The sequence below is a fragment of the Pleurodeles waltl genome, chromosome 1_2 (genome assembly GCF_031143425.1).
Source record: "Pleurodeles waltl isolate 20211129_DDA chromosome 1_2, aPleWal1.hap1.20221129, whole genome shotgun sequence".
Classification (NCBI taxonomy): domain Eukaryota; kingdom Metazoa; phylum Chordata; class Amphibia; order Caudata; family Salamandridae; genus Pleurodeles; species Pleurodeles waltl.
In genome coordinates, this window is record NC_090437.1 from 157,849,593 (window position 1) to 157,871,517 (window position 21,925).

At 43.3% G+C, this 21,925-nt stretch overlaps 1 protein-coding gene across 7 annotated transcripts in view; it reads left to right on the top strand.

Moving 5' to 3' along the window:
- Nucleotides 1–21,925, top strand: part of RUFY3 (RUN and FYVE domain containing 3) — a 341,239-nt gene that overhangs the window by 44,535 nt on the left and 274,779 nt on the right. The gene's annotated exons all lie outside the window — the stretch shown is intronic.

Genomic DNA, 21,925 nt, shown 5'->3' on the forward strand with positions numbered 1-21,925 from the left:
ATTCATAGCATGGCTTTGGGGAGCTTAGTAAATCCGGGGTGGAGTTAGTTGTTCTGCTAGGCCCAGTTGCATGTCCTGCTTGCCTATGCTGTCTCTCAAGTGATTAAGCAAGCCTAGGAGCAAGTCAGTTTTTCACACCTGTTGCTTTGAGGTTGTTATTCTCAGATCTGCATCTCCAAAGTCTGACATTTGCTGAGCAATCGCTGATGCCTCAGTGTCCGTGCCAGGTCATTTAGCATTCTTCTTGTGTTTGAAGGATAGTTTGCCCTCTTTGGGTTTGTTTTTCACACGGAGGTGTCATCTGTCACCGCATTTTAGGGAACTAGTTGGATGAGGCAGTATGTTTCAAAGTGGTTGGGAGCAGGTACACAAGTCAGAAGACACAGTATTGTGCAATGGCTGTGTATGTGACATATCCTTGACTCGGTCATCTGTCAGTTGCTCAGAAGTTGTAGGTATGTGCTGTACAGAGTGAAATCCAAGTTAAGGCCAAAACCTCATATGTGGAGTCCACCCCGCTGCACTTCTCCCTTTTAAAGATGGGAACCAATGCTCCAATGGCAACCCAGGGACCCTCACGATCAGCAGCATCAGCAACTGGTGTCCCAACAATCTCCAGTCCCCAGCAATGCCTAGTTGAAAGTACCTCACCAATCACCAGTTAAACTCCACAGCTGGGCTCGGCAAAAGGGCAGCCACCGAGAATGTCAGACAGGCCATGGTGCCCGTGTGTGTTGCTCTATAAGCAGTCTTAGGCACCCCAGTCCTAATGTTAGCCATTATCGTCAGTGGAGTCTTCCACTGTCTAATACCACTTTAAATGATAGCCTTGGGGACGGGTAATGCAGGATTGTAGGCCCCGAGGGAAGAGTTCCACAGTGAAGAAGAAGCTACTGTACTCTACAGTTTGACCAGCCCTCCACCACTTGAAAGCTTTTAATCATAATGTCTATCCAGTAAGTAATTTCATACTTTTTAATTCATGAACAAAGTTTTAGTTATCATGTTACTACCATTGCATACTCTCTTCTATGATATTTTTCTGTTGGCCAAATTATGTGTAAAAGGCAAGCTATATTTATATTTAGGTGCTCAGGTTAGCAATAATATTCTCAGAGTAAGCCAATTCGTTCCTTATAATACAAGCTTTGTAACATTGCCCCTGTGAATTGGTAAAATTGTATTCTGACAATGTATTCTGACAACTGCTGTACCAGTTCAAAGTTTGAGTTGGCACTAGTTCACTTTAATCTACATACGGTGTTTTAGTATCCTGCTGACAATAGACCTGGGCACAGTTTCTAAATTAGAATCAGTAGGCTTCAACATGATTAGTATCTTAACGTACTTAGTTCTATAACTCCTGCATCACTTTTTAGAGGCTGTGGTGAAAGCAATATATGTTGTGTATAGTGAAAGATGTGGATTTATTTTTAATGGAAAACATTAGATCAGGCAAGAACTGCACTTAAAGTTATTCCGAATCTGTTTTACAGGTTAACAGCATTATTGTGTGCCTTAAATCAAAGACTGGACGTAGTTAGTGCAATCTGCCTTTGACGGTTCTTTAATCGTAGACACTCCACCCCATTCTGCCTCATTTGACTGGTGTTCGGTATCTGAGAAGTGTCTTTATTGCATGATGACTTTGTTACTTGTGGTAAGGTTGATAAATGTCTTAGCCAAATTGCAGAAATGGCACATAATAACAAATGCAACCTATTCTTAAAGCACCTGTTCTGGGGTATTTTTGTGATTGTCAAGGCACTGTTCTGAGAAAAAAAAAAAAAAAACTACAGAGAGAGCTGTTCTAAGGAACTTTGTACTGGGAATAGCTTTGCAACGGTTCTGGTAGCCTGTGATAAATATTAATATTCACAATATGTTTAGTATATATGAGTACTCGCAACAGAAAGGCCAGGTTGGTGTACTGAACCTTGGGATTAAAACAGCTTGTGTTTGATTTTTCCTTCTGTTCCTACTGTAATACAACTTTGAGGGTAGATTCTGTCCGAATTTTCAAGGGAACAATAGCACACGCCCCTTGTTTTGGACCTTTTCCATTGGATTTGAGGTCTAGTTACCCACAACCAATATCTACCTATAATTCCATTTATTCCACTAGGAAATTGTTTCCCGGGTGCTTCAAATAAAGATGTGGGCTTTGAGGCTAAAGTTGTACAGGAAGCGATGACGCTGTTTATATAAACTGGCATGTAGTTAACCATTAATGCCCCAATTGTGATTAATGACTTGATTTTAGTTTCTATATTTATTTAACATTAATCTTGGTGGCCTTTACTTTTTTAGCTATCATTATGTTCGTTTGAGTTCAGATGTATTTTTGCTAGTGATGGATCTACAACCTAATTGATTGTATGATCTCTATAATAAAATTAAACTGAATCTGAATGGGGGGTGATCCACCAGAGTTAGTTATGGGAAACCAACCGGATGAGAAGTACTTGTTCTCACTCTAGAAAGTCATCAAGAAAATTGATTCTTCACAAAGCTGTACATCTGTGCCAAGGTCCCACCTCTTGGTCATAACAGACTTCTGTAGGAGAAAAAACAGGTGCATAAAGAGGAGCAGTGGCAACATATATTTTGGCTTTGTGGATCATGTACTTCTTTTGGACTACTAAAGGAGGTTTTCAAAAACTGTTTTTTTTTTTTTTGTGTGAAGAAATCTTTTGTCGCACCTCAGCCTGATGGAGCAGGCAGCTGTATCACAGCTCTCTTTAAGCTCACAGTCCGATTTCATCCTGACATCTCAATGTAGGAATGGCATTTCAGGGACATTCACGTTTTCTTTATTTGCATTACAAGAAGCATGTGTAGTATGCACGAAGCAAGGTTTGGATGTCGCAGCAGCTAGTGTAGTCATCCATGACCTGAACACTGTCTTTCACGATCGCCAAAGGAGGCATTTACAACAATGTCCCTATGATTGGCTGCAATTGCCTTGCATCCCTCTGTCACTTCTACTCACCTTACGAGGGGCTTGTGGTAAGGCACTTATTGTCAGCAGATTTTTGTGAATATCTGGCAAGCTGTCACCTGCTTTCTGGTCTTCAATATGTCCCGTTATAAGGTGACTGTATCCTAGTTCGGTCACGAGGCCTTAGAGGCTTACTTCATATTACCCAGTTGTAATTGAGGGCCATGTGTTATTATTATTAATTATTTATTATTTCTTGATGGGTTGTGTTTTTCTGTGTTTGTTATGCTGGAAAGGCCAGGCATTTTAAATACAACTTGAGAGATGTCCTTTGGCAAAACTGCATGTTTCACTTTCCTAGGGAACAACTCTCAAGTAGATACTATCAACCAATGCAGGAGTCAGTAAGTGGCACCTGTTCCTCTTAAACTTGTGCTTTTTGTGCCAAGAATGAGGTCTAAATTTCGTTCCTCAAGTGGCATGCCCTTCAGAACAATTGTCTAACCTAGGCTAAATACTTTTGACTCTGTTAAAGTGTAAGAGCACACTAAAATGGTGGTCACTTTGATTGAGCAGAATAGTTGAAGTTGAACCATTCCAAGAATTACATGGTAGGCATTAGCTCTGAAAAACTGGTGAGGGTGTGGCAACATATGCTGGGATTTCCTTTCAAACTGAACAATACGATTCCTTATTCAGGGGAACCTTGTGGTGCTGTTTGCTTGTGTCAGTGGAATGTTCACACACCCCTCGGCTCTTAAATCGTTGATTTTATCTTGCTTTACTAAGACTCTCTTGGAGCCACCTTTATTGTAGTTTTGTATGGCACTATAAGGAAAGTTCAGTTAGTGTTGTCCTGTTGCTTGCAAACACAGCTAATCGTACTTCATCTATGCAGTCTAGACTTGCAGCGATAAGTATCTGCCTTTATTATGTGTCTCTGGCCTGTTTAATGAACTCTGGCAAGGTGGCATATTTTCAAGTGTGCCCAAGTTGCCAGCAAGATTTGCTGCCTACACATGGACTACGCCAACTGAAAAATGCTTTTACTGATTAAAGCACTTTTTGAATCTGGCTTTCATATTTCCCTAATTGTTTCCGCTACTCTGTCATGCTGATCTTTTATATAATGTTTGGTAATATAAAGTCCTGCTGACTGGTGAAGTCGGATTTAATATTACTATTCTAGAAATGCCACTTTTAGAAAGTGAGCATTTCTTTGCACTTAAATCTTGTTGTGCCCTTCAGTCCACGTCTGGCTAGGTTTAGTTGACAGCTCCTTGTGCCTTCACTCAGACACACCCCAAACACAGGGTACTCAGCCTCACTTGCATATATCTGCATTTTGAATGGGTCTTCCTGGGCTGGGAGGGTGGAGGGCCTACCCTGACACAAAGGACTGCCACACACCCTACTGGGTCTCTGGCAGACTGGATTGAACTGAAAGGGGGCTTGGTGCATTTCTTAGACACTCTTTGAAGTCACCCCCACTTCAAAGGCACAACTTAGTATAAAACAGGGCCTCTGCCCTACCTCGAGAGACACTTGCTGAAGAAGAAACCTGAACCAGAAACTACATCCTGCCAAGAAGAACTGCCTGGCTGCTCAAAGGACTCACCTGTCTGCTTTTCTACAAAGGACTGCTGCCTTGCTGTTGGCCTGCTGCCTTGCTGAACTGCCTGGCTGCTTAAAGGACTCACCTGTCTGCTTTTCTACAAAGGACTGCTGCCTTGCTGTTGGCCTGCTGCCTTGCTGAACTATTGTCTGGCTGTAAAAGTGCTCTCCAAGGGTTTGGATAGAGCTTGCCTCCTGTTCCCTGAAGTGTCAGGACCAAAAAGACTTCTCTTTTTCACTTGGACGCTTCGTGCGCTGAAATGTTCGACGCACAGCTGGTTCCGCGGCGAGGAAAAACGCTGCACACCGACGCTGATCGACGCGACGCCTTCGGGACGACTGGAACTTCGACGCACGGCCTCGCAAGGACCACGCCGCCCGACTTCCAAGGAGAAATCGACGCAATGCCTGCCGTGAGAGCGAAATTTCAACGCACAGCCCCGCAGAACGACGCGCAGCCGGAAAACAAGCAGGAGAATCCACGCACAGACCCGGGACATCTGGTAATCCCCGCGATCCACAGAAAGAGACTGTCCGCGTGCCGGAAAACGACGCACGACTTCCCCGCGTGAAAAATAACGACGCAAGTCCGTGTGTGCTGTGGAGAAATCGACGCACACACCATTTTTCCACGTATCTCTTCTTCTGCGGCCCTTTGCGGAGATTTTCCACCAGAAACCAGGTACTTTGTGCTTGAAAGAGACTTTGTTTGCTTTTTAAAGACTTAAGACACTTTATATCACTTTCCAGTGATATCTTTACAAATTCATATTGCAACTTTGATTGTTTTGACCTGCAAATACCCAGATAAATATTATATATTTTTCTAAACACTGTGTGGTGTATTTTTGTGGTGTTATATTATGGTGTTGTATGATTTATTGCACAAATGATTTACACATTGCCTTCTAAGTTAAGCCTGACTGCTCGTGCCAAGCTACCAGAGGGTGGGCACAGGCTAATTTTGGATTGTGTGTGACTTACCCTGACTAGAGTGAGGGTTCTTGCTTGGACAGAGGGCAACCTGACTGCCAACCAAAAAACCCATTTCTAACAATGTTGATGATAGTTTTTATGCATATCTTGCTTTAAGCCCACTTTGTGGTGCAGTTAATCTTTGATCATATTGAACATTTTTTATGATATCATTTCATGCGTAACAAACTGCTTTAGTATTCGCTGTTTATATGATCTACAGTTTAGCGTAAATAGTTACCTCACTGTTTATAGTAAAGATTAAAAAATATATACATTGGGTACTTATTTGTGTTTGCCACACCATGTTGAGAAAATATCTTTAATGTACATAGAATTTACTTCTTTGTTGCTTTGGCTGAAGAAGTTGGACACAATTTATCTACAATAACTGGTATTTTTGAAGTGAAAGTGATGTGAATTTGTTTGTTTGGTGCACTGTTTCTGAACACATGTTTTTTTAATTCAAATTAAGAAGATTTAAAAAGAAATGTGCAAGCGAATTAATCAGTAAGAAATGTTCCTTACAAGTATGCTCAATCATATATCTATTTGAAAATAGGTTTTTTGTTCACTCTTGGTCCCCTGATGCACACCTATAACCAGAGTTCTGGGCAGCTTGCACCAAAAGTCTTACTTCTATGTGTGGTGTCTGTCTGCCTTATTTTGTGCTGCTAAGTCTGGCCATACTGCATTTCCACTACCTAAATACAAGTATGCTGTACTTTCAACATTTCTCAGCACAGTGCCTTCCGTTTATTTCCTTTAAATGCACAAGATGTCCTTCACTAATCCTGACAGACTGCTCAGGAATCAATAAATACTCAGTGAATCACTGGACTCAACATATAACTTGACAGGTGAGCCAGTTTGCCAAACCATAACCACTGTTATGAGCTGCATCTCATTAACAACAATGAATAACTGATCCTAATAAAGAATTGTAAGGAGTGGTAATGAAAATGTCCTAGCTAATGTAAAGGAACGTTTCAGTTCAATTAATAATGGATACAAGGATTATGCATTTCTTTTTCTTGTTTTTTTTTTTTTCAACAGCCATTTAAAGTCAACATGTATAAAATACAAATCCCATAAAACCTGGGAAGAGACAACCGTTTTCATTCAATCTTTGTCCTTCTTTCCATTGAAGAGGCTCTCAAAATTCCTGTGCTCCCTCTTTTCCCCCACATCTGCAGTGACTTCAAAATGTCTTGCACTGTTCCCGTAGCCCAGGCTAAACATTATCCCTGATATATCTAGGGCCTGTGTATCTGAAATTCACCTGGAGATCATGCAAAGCATCATTTCCAGTTTCCTTGGCTATTGCTTCCTGCTCATGTATTTCATTCTATGGCCAAGAAACTCAGAACCTTATTTACATCCCACTAGGTAGAGAAAACTGGCATGTGCGGTAAGGAAGGTCAAATTCATTTTATTATCTTGCTCATCATCTGGTGTTCACCTGCCTGAATGCCATCAATCAGTATATGTCCAGAGCAAAACGTATTTACTGACCAGTAAGCAAGACCCTGCATAGCATTTGCTGACATAAATTCAAAATGTGGACTAGTTCTGGCTCCACAGGATCTGTTTGCATCATATACACCAATGTAGCTGTCTTTTCCATGCCGATCTACAGTTTTTGACTTTTCTTTGCCCACGCTTTCTAGATGAACTCTTCAGCTTGTGCCAATAGAACGGGGCTCTTCCAGGGTCCCCTGTAATCCTCCATGCCACTAGTCGCAAGCTACCCTCCATCACCAGATGGTGTGGAAGACCCTCTGTATTTCACAGAATGTGTGGATGATGGGGGAGGTTGCTTTGAGAATCCAAAGAAAGCTCCAGATAAACTAACACATTTGAGATTTCAAAAATGGGGTGAACATCACCACCTCAACCACATGTCTTGTGACCTGTTCTGTCACTTTTGTGATCATAACAACTGGTGGGAGCGCATAACCCTTGTCTTGGCTCCAGTCCTGCAGGAATGCATCTGCAGCAGTTGTGCCAGGGTCAGGTCTCTATCTGAATTATTTCCTCGCCTTGTGGTTCAGCTGTGAGGCAAAGAGGCTGATAAAGTGCCCCACTTCTGGTTGGGCCTGTGGAAAACATCTGGGTCCAGATACTTTAATTCGGTAGGTGTCTGGAGTACCAGGAACAGAGGTGTAAGAGTCCCAGATAAATTATCTATTACTAGTATAAAATTGGATCTGGGTCTATGGGCTTCCTACCTTGTGGCACCTTTTCTCTACTGCTGCTAAACAGGAGTGGTCCCTAGCTCTTGGAGGGAAGTGTTATTCTGCTGTTAGGTTACAAAAAGGCCTTTTTAAATTCTCCTAGCAATTATAGGCAGATTACCCTGTTGGACACCACAGGATAGATTTTCTGTAAATGTGTTTGTTAATCTTTTAAAATGGATGGAAGAAAAGAATATTATACCACTGGAGCAGGCAGAGTTTAGAGCAGGCTATTCGACTCTGGATAATAAAGCTGCAGTACATCTTATATAGAAATATGTGAAGCGAAGGGGGATGCCTGTGCATGCAGCCTATATTGACTACTCAACTGCTTTCGACAGGGTAGACAGGCAGACCCTCTCGAGGAAGTTGAGCGCTGTGGAAATGCCAGAGGGCCTTTTGAAACGTATTTCTCTTCATACTGAAGCTTGGTGTCTTGTTATGTTAGAAGGCAGGCAGGGTATGACTCTGAGAATCCCTACCAGAATGGTTTGAAACAGGGTTGCTTGTTGGCCTGCCTCCTTTTCTTGCTTTACATGGTGGATTTGCCTGATGTGCTGAGTAAGGTAGCTGTCAGTGCCCCAAAATTAGGCTCTTAATCTTTAAATACACTCGTTTATGCAAGCAATATTGTTTTCCTAGACCTGATCTCTAAGGGTCTTCAGAGACGTCTTGATACCTTGTCATCATATTCAGATGCTCAGTTCCTGAAGGTAAATATAGATAAAATCAAGGTCATGAGGCTTTCGTCCAAAGGGGTGTCAGATAAGCATAAAGTATAAATTCCATCTTAGAAGTAGTAAAATCCTACCCTTATCTTGGAAAAATAATGTAAGCAAACTTGAGTGACACTGAGCATATTGCACATGTATCAAATAAGGCACTGGCTGGAGAGGCGCCAGTGTTCCAGCAGAAAGATGGCCGCACACTAGTGCAGCTCTGCCGGTCAGAAGCACAAATGATTCAAAATCCTGCAGTAGGTCAGCAACTCAACTGCATCTGTGACAACATATTGCTGATGAAACTACCAACACTGCGAAGAATAAGAAAAGAATTGCCTGTGGCGGTTTCTGAACCTTTCAGCAGTCTGGGCTTAGTGACTACATTCGTGCCTTGTGACGGCCATAAGCGTCGGATACTTTGCTCTACCGGCAGCCTACATCCCACTACCCTGTGCTGCAGTGTATTAAGAGAAAACCAGGGGACTGGACGAGAGATCCCTGTGCAGGACTGAAAGGTGGGGAGCGCGGATACCAGAATGAGGGTCCCAGCCACGTGCATACTCAGCAGGGAGAAGTGGGTGAAGACCAGTATTCGGCCTCCACGCGTGGTTGGGTCCGCTTTTGGTGGGACGGTGTCTATAAATGGCACGGACGTCCCTCTGAGGTACTGCAGAGCTTGCGCTTACCTGACTGCTTTGAGTGTCGCAGACTTGGGGCGCCAGGGCGGAGAAAGTAGACCACGTGGAAGACTTGAAACGTGTGCAGTGTCGTAGCTGAGGCCTATCATCTCCCGCACTACCCAACAAGCAAGGCCGTGCTCGCCGCCCGTGCTGGATTGTTAGAGTGCGGCATATCTCTGCGGCGCGTCCTGGCCTCCATAGCGCTAGAGTACTGCTACTTTCTGCCCATGCGAGGACTTCTCCCAAGCCCAGCCACAGGTTTGTGACATACCAATATACCTAATTACCTGAGTGGGCTAACAGCATTTGATATGGCAATACTAGGAGAGCCGGAGAAGCATTTTAAAACCTGCAGAATCAAGGGGTTATGTGCAGCATTTGCATTGTAGGAGAGGTGGGCATTGAAACATATTGAGGCAATTGCAGCAAGGAAGATGTAATAATCTAGGGAGAACTACGGGGTGTGCTGCTCTCCCCTGGCTGTCATTCTTGATGACTGTTAACTTGCTGGCTACAAATGAGGACTCTTCCCCTTCCCCACCTGAGCATAAAGGAACAGGCACATAGGGAAAACGGACAAACACCAATCTCGCCTCACCTTTGGCACCAAGTGCACGCCCGACCCTCACAAGCTAATTTGTCTGACTCTGAGCAAGAACCCCATATTCAAGGCGCCTTGTCCCTAGAATCTACACTCTCAGCAATGCAGCAAAGTCTGTCAATTGACTGTAAAATTGACTCGTTGAATTTATGCATGGACAATATGGTGGCACGATTCGATAATCAAGCGCAGCGACTAACAGAAGTAGAGCAACGGGTAGCAACAGCTGAAGACAGCATACAATCTGTCACGACAAAGTGCCTCAACATGGAGAAGATGCTAATGTCTATACAAGCAAAGAATGAAGACCAGGAGGCATGCTCCTGGCTCAGTAATTTGCGCATAGTAGGTATTCTTGAATCCATCAATACGGGCAGACTATAACATTATGTTGGAAATATGCTGCGAGGGATCTTTGGAGCGGACCAACTATCTAACATTCTAATAGTAGAAAGAGCACACAAATCATTGATGACTAGATCACCTCCATGCCCCATTATTGCTAAACTGTTAAATTACCGCAACTGCAGTACGGTTCTCAGGCTGTCAAGGGAGAAGCAGAATATACAATACCAAGGGAACACCATCAACTTCAACCCCAAATTTACAGTGACAGTTCAATCAGCTCACAAATAATTCTTACAGGTTAAAAATAAACTTTAGGCTGCAGGAATCACATATGCCATTTTATATCCAGTGCTTTTGCGAATAGAGCGACACGGCACACAGAAAGTCTTCCCTACGCCCAAAGGGGCCATGAACTTTATCAGATCCCTGCAGAGATGGTGACTTGGTTTTATTTTTCCTGTTTTTGCTGGGATGTCTTTAGCATAATTAGGATGCTGAAGTGGGTAGGGGGAGGTAAGTTTGTATTAATTAACTGTTATGCCAGTAAAATGTTGCTTTATTGCCACACTAGCAAACCCGCAATAGCACCTCACACCATTCCAAGAGAACATGACTTAACAACAAGATCACACTAAATTAACACTTAGTACAGGTCACATTACTTTCCTTACATAGAATGTGAGGGGGCTTAACTTTAAGAAGACTCAACAAATGTTGGCATACTTAGGCAAGCACAAGATTCAGATTGCGTTAATACAGGAAACCCATCTTGCGTGATATACAGAACGCAATATTGGAAACCGGTGGACAGGGGATGGAGTGGCCTTGTCATACTCTTTATACTCATGTGGGGTAATGGTGCAGATCAAAATGTCCTGACACACACGGAGACTGATGATCGGAGTTGATACATCATAATGCAGGTACAACTGCGTGGTACACAGGTTACAATTGCTAATGTGTATGGTCCTAAAACAGACACTCCTGAGTGATTTTTATATGTGCCTATAGAGACGCACCCATTCACTGCCCCCTCTAGTATAATCTGGGGCGGAGACTTCAACACGTATCCTGATCCCAAGAAAGACAGATTGACTTCTGGGTTGGGAGGCGACAAGCAAACAGCAAAGGTGCTGTGGGAGGACATACAGGAATGGGGACTTGTAGATCTTTGGAGACCGCAATATCCTGTGGGCAGGGAAAGCACCTTCTACTCTGCAGTGCATAGTTCGTGGTCTTAAGTAGACTATTGGCTAGCGACGAAAGATGTATACGCATGGACATGTACTATCAAGCATATGTCCAAAACTCTCTCCAACCACATCCCGCCACAGTTTCAGTGGAGACTGCAATCCACCTCCCCTTTGAACCAGGTCTTCATGGAGAATTTGAGGGCAGTGATTATAGAATATTGTGAGAACGATGTTGGCTCTGTGGACAGTGCTACCACCTTATGGGAGACCTTTAAGGTAACCATTGGGGGGGTATGTATTGGTCTGCATGCTGGGGTTCTGAAACCGATACGAAATTAGCTGAAGGCCATAGAAGCTTCATTTAGAAAATTAGAACGGGAGTATGAGCATACTCTGAGTCCCTCCACCCTTACAGAAATACGAGAACAGATTACTAATTCAGCGACACTGCAGAGCTAGAGGTTCGACATATGGCTAGGCACTGGAAGGCCAAGGCATATGGTAAGGGAGACACACCGGGCCATAGCCTGATTTTTAAAATAAAAAAGCAGTGGGCACAAACTCATGCAGATATTCGCTGAATCTGGGTCGATGTGCCACAGCACGCCAGACATTCTGGCATCTTTTGAGTGTGTCTATGAAAAGCTCTGTGCTGAGTGGGCCTCAGCAGGGGTGAATGCAACAGCAGAATATCGTGAGGATATAGCTTTAGCATGGCTCTCTCCAGGGCAAAAAGAATTTCTGGCTTAGCCCATCACGATTGAGGAGATTAAGGAAGCTATTCATACGCTGTCAAATGTTAAAGCCTCTGGCAATGATGCGCTGCCAGGAGAGTTTTTTTTTATAAAGAATACGCAACCATACTGACACCACATTTATATGCGGTATATCTGTAGGCGTATCAAACACATTCTCTCTCCCACATTGAAAGAGGCCCTTATAACAATATTATTGAAGCCTGATAAATACCCAGAAAACTGTGAGTCATATAGACCACTATCCCTCATTAATATGGATGCTAAAAAATTGGCAAACATCTTGGCTACCAGGTTGTGACCCCCTACTTCCAAATGTAGTATTACCAGATCAATCATGGTTTATACCAGTGTGGTTAACTGCTCAAAATTTACATACTCTGTGCTGTACCATTATCTTGATCCCGGACTTGCGGCTGAGGCGGTTCCCTTAGATGCCATCAAGGGCTTTGATTACATACAATGGGCATATATGTTTGGAGTGCTGCAGCGCATGGGTCTCCCGCAGTCATTTTTGCACTGAATATGACTATTATATACCGCTCCCACAGCGAGAGCAAGAGTAAACAGGCATATCTCTGATGCCTTTGCCATTAGCAGGGGGACACTGCAAGGGTGGCCTTTATCGACACTTCCTCTTTGTGGTCGCATTAGAACCCTTGACATGGGTGATACTGCTGAGACATGGGTATGCGTCAGAGACCACTGGCTATTTCCTTATACGCCGATTACATGGTTCTGTCGGAAACCCCAACGAAAATTTGACACCTCTTATATGCGAATCTGTATAACATGCATGGCACTCAGGATTATGCATTATTTGACCTAAGTTTGTGATTCTCCCTTTAACGCAAAGCATCAGACCTGGTGCACTGGAGTTTCTTCTTAAATGGTGTGATGAACCTGTTAAATACTTGGGTGTGTGGATGCACAGAGACCCAGAGGTAGTTCTAAGATATAATTATGGCACCCCTATTTCTAGGCTTGAGGATTAGGTGGTAAGGTGGACCCAGCTCCATCTATCATTTGCAGATAGAATTGCACTTATAAACATTTTGGCACCACTATCATTTTCATACCTCTTCCTAAATATCCCTATAGTTTTAACTCTGGCCTTTTTTTCAGACTATATGTTCAATCTTACTCCGACTGGCATTGGCTGGCAAACAACCTACAGTAAGCTGGGAAACACTTGCCCTCCAATATAACCAGAGTGGATTAGTGCCCCTGATCTACAGTTGTATTACTTCTGTGCCCAAGCTCACTTTGCACACTATTGGCTTTATTCGCCGAAATATACTCCACATGTGGCAATAGAAAGTGATGATGCTTATCCCTTTCCTCTCAAAGCAATTATACCACACACGCGCATGAACATCCCACTCACTGAAATTAATCCAATACGTTGCACTACACAGGCATGGAAAATCTGGGCAAACGTGCAGCAGTAGAGCCACTTTATGCGCCAGCAATGCCACTCCTCTACCACCCAGAAATATCAGTGATGCAAGAACCAGGGGCACTGGCTGTGCTGAGGGAAGTAGGCCTCAAAACATTGGAGGATGTATATCCCCGTAGACATTTGTTTCTCCTATAGAATTACAACAGAATGATCGCCCGCCCCCAATGCTCACTTTCAAGTATAATAGGCTTAGCGAAGCTCTTTGCTCCCTATAACCACAGTTCCCGTTAGAGCTGTGGGCTGTAGGGGCGCTGCAAACCTTACAAGCAACACAATTGTAATCTCAGAATTATTCATTTTAAGTACCTTCATCGCCTATACTACATACCAGCGAAATTGTACCAGTTTGGTCTTCAGAAAGGAGTGGGCTGCTTCAGATGTGATGCACTTGCTGCTGATTTTATGCACTTAGTATGGTGCTGTCCCACAATCCGATGCTATAGGGGATATGTGACAAGAACACTAAGAGAAATAATATTAGAGCGTGTAGAAGAAACTCCCCAAATGTATTCATTGGAACTTGTTAAATCCTTACAGCTGTCTACCCGTAGATTAGTGGCATTGACTCTCCTCCATGCAAATAGGAGACTTTCAATGCACTGGGGTGGGAAAGCGACCCCTACATGCCAACATTGGTTGGGGGTTATGTCATATTGCCGAGATCAGCAGGAACACTGCTGATGATCCTCCCTTGGCATCCTGACCAAATGACACATGGAGCCCCTTCACTACCTGTCTTCTCCTGCTTCTATCTGACACCCCAGGACTTGTATCCACTTCTGTCACTGTCGAAACATGACCCTGTGCTGTACTGTACTGATTATGTTAACAAATGTGAGGTTATATTTGTAATGAGCTGCAGTATTCTGCTTGGCACTACTGGCGCTGTATGTTGGTTGGTTATTGTACCTGGAAAATTATAAATAAAAAAGCAGTTAAGGCATTTAAGGCACTGGCCCATGGAAATGCATGAAACACACTTCATGGAGCAACAGGCCATAGATAATTTAATCACCTTTTAACAGTATCTGGAGGGCCAGTCTACCACCATATTTTTATACCTGAAAGGAGTTCTGCTGTCATCACGACCTGGTTGCCCAGGCAAAAGTGCCAGAAATCCATAGGTATCTCTGTCTGGATCTTTGACTTCATTCACCCCAGGTGTTTTTGTAGTGTACAACCGAAATGTTGTCCATCTTGAATAGTACATAACATTTTGCTTTTTACCTGGTCCAACACTTGACCATCCTAAGGATCCTAAGAGAAGTTCCACAAAGTTGATGTGAAGGCTGAGCTTCTATTCGAACCAGTTGCCTTCTGTAGATGATGCTCCACATTGAGTGCCCCACTTGGTTCTGCTGCCATCTGACTATGATGAAATCTGTGTCTCATCTGGAGATGGTTCGTCCATTCGGTGCCTCTTTTTGGTTCACTATGGAATACTCCGACAGGGTTGCTGCTTCTGAGCAGGAGAGGCCTCTTCTTGGATGGGCATCTGCTGAAAGAGGCATGTGTTTCTGAGACATTGTTTGCTCTGTGTACCATGGGCCGCTCTGCTCTTTTGGATACCTGGCTGCTTGAGTAGCTGTGTCCTTCTTTGTGTTGCAAAGCCACAGAATGGGCATGATTGCAATGACTTGCTACACCCACTGGCTCCACATGGGAAGTGGGAGTAGTAGCAGATGCACAGAGGGTCACCGCGGTAGATTTCATGATCATGACCACAAATGTATGGCGTTCTGCGGTTTATGACCTTCTGTGGTACATACACTCCTAGTGTACCAAAAAACAATCCCCTAAGGTGATGAATTACTGCTCTTAAAAAGGAAAAAAAATGTTCAGATTACAGCTCAGCGCTCCTCAGATTCCCTAACAAAACACTATTTCCCCTGTCATCCATACGCTAATCTAAAATATCTTGGCTTTATCTTCTCCTGCAAACCATGTAGCTGGCAGGAAGCGGCCATGTTACAGTCATGGATTATGGTTCACCTGGGAACAGATCCCAGTTTGGTTCTTTTGTTATTTATCCTACTTCAGTAGGTGTCTCTCGGGTTTCTGTGCATTCCTGTCACAAAGGAGATTCATCATTTTTGCATAGTTATGAGATATTTACTAAAGTAACCTTGTGTTTTTCAAGGCTCTCACCAGAGGAGATCTAGTCTTCTATTCTTAAATTAGTCGTTCCAGGGGAATAGGGCTTATGGCTTCTTGCCTCCTAGTGAGAGGAAACACTGTATTTTGGAGGCTTGGTTTAATGCTTTCCAGTCAGCAATCCAAGATTCATTTAGAGGTTATATTTGGAAATGAGCAGAATGCTGTGGTAGGATCATTTCATCTCAGGAGCAGAACCACTTGTCAGTATTTTATGTCCTGGTTTAGGAAGTGCACAGGCTGTCTAATTGTTCCATTTAGTGACTTGCCATTCCCTCCCATTCTGTTAGTTTAAATGAATACTGCAGGCTCGGATTAAAAATATATGTTGGGAGAACATTTCTATCGCTGCATGCTTTGGCAAAGGTGTGTTGCCCTCAACTTTTTTTCTGAACTGCACCAAAGTTTAACTTGCAGTGAATTAACTGTTTGCACGTACGCTGGAGGTGCACCACGTTTTTGCTCTACTGTTTGTCAAAAAAATCCTAGCTCTGCTGAAAAGGAGTGACCCAAAGTTAACCTAAAACCTGAGTGAGAGGAGCTGCTGCCCCCATCATTTCAGGCTGTGCGGCAGTAGTGACCGCTTGATCATCGTTCAGGGAACTAAGGCTCTTTTTTACATTTAGCCCTGCCTGGGAGTCTTTCCACTGTACAATTCCCATGCCTATACATGTATTTAAATAGGGTGTATATGCTTTGTGTACTTCCTTGTGTTCCATAAGGTAAGAGTCACAATGGTGTCTTTTTAGACTACTGTGGGCATGGATGCACAAGATGGTTTCTACCTGAAGATTGTCTTGTGTCCATATGTGATAAACCCCTCAAAACCCACGCCCCCCCCCCCCCTGCTAAAATTAAAATCAAACTTCTTATCACCAGTTTGGTGGGGGGAGTCTTTCTGTTCTCTTCATTTGCTCCAGTACCGCCACTTTTCAAGAATTGCTTACAGTTATCTAGGAACTATAGCCTTTTGCTGGATTTCATTTGAGGGCAATCAACATGCACACAGTTCACCAATTAAAATATGTTACCTTGACCAGACTGCTGTACAAGCTCAAAGAAACTAGAGGACAAACTGGGAGATGTGCTTCTCTGGGTTTGCTTGAACCTTTAAAATACTGATGTTTAGTTTGCTTAATCAAAAGTGGCAAGAACAGTCAATCCCTGGTTCAGTGAGTTGTAGTTCATTTGGGCTTCCATGGGGCTCGGTGCACCAATCATATTGTTTCCAGTAAGTTGTCCTCTGCTGGCTTACAGTTCTCCTACACAGGTTGCTGACATAGGCTGTACTCTTGTAAGAAACGATGCCCGCATGACCTTTGGAGAGTGCACCCCTACCTCCCCCCCTCTTCAAAATAAGAGAATCTGGATTTTTCCACCAATGAGGCAGGCTGTTTTGATCCGGAGAGCATCTACGCAAGTCTCAACTAATTAGATAATCTATGTGGAGGACGAAACCAAACCTCCCAAGGATCACTCAAGCTTGCAGCCTAGATTACTGAGCAAAACAGACAAAGGTAAGCACAGCCTCTGTTGCATAGCTGCAGAATTGTTTTGCCTTATGAGCTTGTACCGTTTTCAACCCAGCCAGTACACTTTAACTACCCAGTATCTTCCTACTGCATTCCCAAAGGTCTCCAGCAAGCTTTGTGCATCCAGACTTCTGACATGGAGTCTAGCCTTTTTGGCAGGAACCAGTTAGTCCTCATTCTGACATTGTTCTAATCATGTCTTTAGTACTTACAACTCTAAAGTCTGTCATCTACTTGCGTTTGGCCCCTAACCCTAAGTTTCAGATCCCATGGGGAACTGGCGAACTCTAGCATTTCACTGGATGTCCCAGTGCAGTGGATACACCCACCACTGGGAAATTCCAGCAAATGCCACTTTTCTAGCTATAAGCTTCTACAGATTGATACCTACATGATACTTCATAGTTTGTGCTAACTCACCATACCACCACACCCCCCCTTACTTCAAATAATCTTCTCTGGCCTTAACAATCGTTTGATATACTTGAACTGTGTCCTGCAAAGGCACTGATAACAAGACCTCCAGTCACCACTGATGTGGACGATGTGGACACAAAGACTCTAAAGGTAACCTGAGCTGCAGTAGTGACTGTATTGGGTAGGAAGCATAGTATTTAGGTGGAGGAGTGTGGACTTAAGTTTGTTTGTTTTATTTTGCTAGTTTGCACGCTTTGCAGAACTGTGTTGTTTCTAGGCACAGAGGCATTAGATGGTGTTGGAAATGACCATCTTTTTCTTGATGCGACTCCAGATTTTTACCTTGACTGTTTTTGCTGGCTTTAGAAATCTGTGCATTTTACTCCCTCTAACATGATGGAATTGATGCATACCACTGATTGGCAGATTTAACTATCCAGTAAGTCCCTAGTATATGGTACACATTTGTACCTAAGGCCTGTAAATTAAATGCTATAAGTAGACTGCAGCACGCATTGTACCAGCAACCGCAGTAGCTGTGTAAACATGACCACAGGTTTAGCCTGGCTGTGCAGTTTTGAATTGCATTTGAGCTGCCGGAATAATCCCTTTTGATAGGTCTAAACCTTCCCTTTAAATATCTATGTATCACCCTAAGGAGACCTTGATGCTCATCAGGCAGGGTGCATGGTATTTAAAAGTGGGGCATGCAGTTGTTTATTGTTGCATGTCCTTTCAGTGTAAAAGCCGTAAAAAATATTTTCACTGTTGCAAGGAAATCTCTGGGTCACATTATTACCTTTAATATTGATGTTGGTTTGGATGAAGTTTGAAATACAAGTTAATGGTAAAATCAAGAGTGTAATATCAATTAAGCAAAACTTTCAGAAAGTTACATTTTCCCTGCCTAAAGTGTCTGGAGGCCCCTTTGCATTTGTTCTCCCACTTCTAGCAGCCAATAATTATCATTCATATAGGTGTGAACTGATGTGAAGTGACTCGCAGGAGCAAACAATACACTTATGTAAATGGGCAGTGGTGACCCTTCTGAACCTGATTGAATTAGCAAGGTGGGGCTGTGAAGATCCCTTTTGGCACGTAAATGTCAAATCCTACGTGATGGGTCTCTTGGGATTTTGATATGACACTTGGGACACACTTTACAGACTCCTCCTGTCACAGGCATGTGCTAGCTGATATTTTGGTAGGGTCCTTCTTTTATCCCTCCAGCCAGGCAGTGAATGTCTTTTTGACATTACAATGTCATAGCCTGTTTGACAGGTTTGCAGCGTTTACATAGAATACTTGGGGCACACTTCAAAGAAGGGAAGTGGAATAGTAAAACAGTCCGTCTGGTTACTGAAAACTCTACTTTTGTTCTGCTAGACTTCTGTTTTTTAGGTGGTTGTTGGTAGAGGGGCTGCCTCAAACTGGATTTTGGTGTTGGATATGGGAGGACACTAGGATTACCATAGATGCACACCTCAACCTTCATAGCCTAAGTGTTGTGTTGCCACAGAATACTGCCATCTTGGGAATGCTTCATGTGGGTAGGGTTAGTCCAGGTAACCCTTACCCCATTGGTTAGGGTGTGTCCCCAGGTTATTCCTACCCACTAGCTTGTGCCAAGTATAAATGTTATCTCCAGGCACCAACTTCAGAACACTTTCTGGACCTTAGAAGAACAGAAGAGGACTGGACCAGCTGTTTGTGACCTGAGAAGAGCTGTGAAGACTGGACCTGCTTTCCCCAGGACAAAGAAGTGGACTTGGAGGATCATAATGCTGAACTCCTGTTAAAGCCACAGGGGCACAACAAGCTACAAGAGGCCTTTTCCTGAAACTGCCCAGTTGACCAGTAGCCCCTGGACTGGACTCGCCTGTTGCCCTCTACTTGCCACCATGCGAGTCTCTTAAGTGCCTCCCCTGAGATCATTAGGAGGCTTTAGAAGTATACTCCTGTAGCGCATTTGGACTTAAAGTATTGAAGTGAGAAGGTAACATTTTTGACTAGGATGAACCTGGTTAGTATATCTGAGTTTTGCTCGATTGTGTTGGTGTAAAATTGTGCCTAGGTCCCGCTCTTCTGAGACTACTGACTATCATTGGAATTTTCTGCTTCATGGCGCTATTGCTACTGAAATTTTTTAAAAGTTGTGTCTCTGGCTCCCCTTATTGTATTTTTTTATTTTTGCTGTCTATTTGTTTATTAGTTTGCACTCTTTCTCACTCATTTTGTATTGTTATGGATTTTGACGCCATTGCTGTTTACATACTGCATAATACACGTTGCCTCCATATTTCAGCTTGTGCCATTGCTACCAGGGGGGTGAGCTCAGGGTGTTTTTTTAGGGACTTAGTGGTTCACCCTGAACAAGAGCTGTATTTATTACTTGAGGTGGGTTCTTATGTCCCTCAACTAATAACCCAGTTTCTTACATCTAGTACATTTTGTAAATGCAGGAGGCGTGTAGCCTGCGTGTTCCAATACATCGATCGGGCAGGGTAACAGAGGACTGCAACTTGCCCAAGTAGTACAATGGTTAGGTGGACGTGGTTAAATTTTCTGTGACCCATGGGCAATCACTAATGATATGATGCAAATATAGAGGCATTAGATCAGAAGTTTTTTTTTTTTTTTTTTTTTTTTTTAACTTTTTTACGCTTGTGACTGAAAATTGATTAGTTGAGGCTTCAGCATGCTTTCTCCAGACTGACCTAGAGTGAGAGCCTTTGCCATCTGAGAGCTAGAAATATTATAGCAAGGTTGCTACGATTGTATCATTTATGTCTGGTGCATAGTTTTTAATGATTCCAGCATTAGTGAATCACTGATTAAAAGGTCTTATACGTCTGATGTTTTCTGTGTTGGCCCAGGTTACTTACTCAGTTGATAATGTTTTGGAAAAATTGCCGTAGAAAGTGTTAGTGTTCCGACTGAATTGAATATAAATCCTAAAGCAGTGTCATTGACATTTCTACTGAGGCTTCTGAATAATCCTAGGAGGAGCATGCTTGTTCCACAAAGATTCTGCCCTGTGCTTTGCTATGTATGTGCATGTGCCATGTTATATGTGTATCCCTGATCCAGTATGCAGCGTGTGCTGAGCTGGGATTCTCCACTGGCAGAGTTGTCCGTTAACATTACTTGCTGAACAGAGTGGTACTCATTACTCCTTGTGGGAGTAGTGTATTAAATACACTTGGAGTAACTGTAGTAAAAAGGCAAGACTGTGCCCGCCCTCGATGTGGACCTGCAACTTTAAATTCTACAGACACTGTTTTGAATGGGATCCTCATGAAATGCGTTGCGACAGTGTACACCTCAGTATGGTTCTGTTTGTTTGAGCTACACCTGTGTTTTTCACATGTTCCAGTATGATGTTTCATTGTGTTTGCTCGGAGGCTTAGGTTTCTGCCGCAGATCACTCCTGGTGTGGTTGTACGCCTCCTTTGTTCTCTTTACATGTTGCTTATTTGCTCTTGCCCTATCAAGACAGCAACCTACCAAGTGCTTCGTCTCATGCTCACATCTGCAGGGTGCCAGTCTGGCTAGGGTCTGAGGCGTGACCCAGCCAGGGCTTACCTTCCTTTGGGAGCCTTCTGGAGCTTGAGGGGTTTGGGTAAAAAAAATCCAGCTCAAAGTTTAGGGTTCCTTCAACCTAGCAGTGGTAGGTGGAACCTGAGCCTTTTAAAGATTTACAGTTTTTGCTCAGGTTTGAATGTTTATTGCTTTTCCACTTCCTGCCTCGTTCATTGGGTGCATTTATTTAGCTGCAGGCAGTATCCTTCTTTGCCTTTATAAAGACAAACATAAAAGGCTTATGGCTACTGATCGTGTGACCAATTCCCATTCTGGCTCTTTATGGCATCATTTTACTCATTCGACACCATCTGTGCCTGGTACATGTTTCCATACAGATCAGTGGGCCATTTCTGCTTAACACCGTTTTTTGATGCATACTCTCACAACATCCTACTGCTTCTATGGTTAGGCTGGTGTTGTGTAGCTGCCCATATATTTTAGTTCCCATAGCATTATAAGTTGCGTACCTGTCTCTCACATGCCCTCGCCCATCACAGTGTCTGTCGCTCTGTCCCATAACACGATAACAGCACATCAGTGGTCATCATGCATGACATGAAAACAATTGCCACATAGTATGGGGAAAAAACCCTTCCAGCCACTCGCGTTTAGCTTGCGTACTCATCTGTGTAAGCGGTTCAGCGCCCCACGTAGGGGTAGTAAGTGCTATACAGACACTGCAATATAAGCAATGTCCTGGTACCCTTTA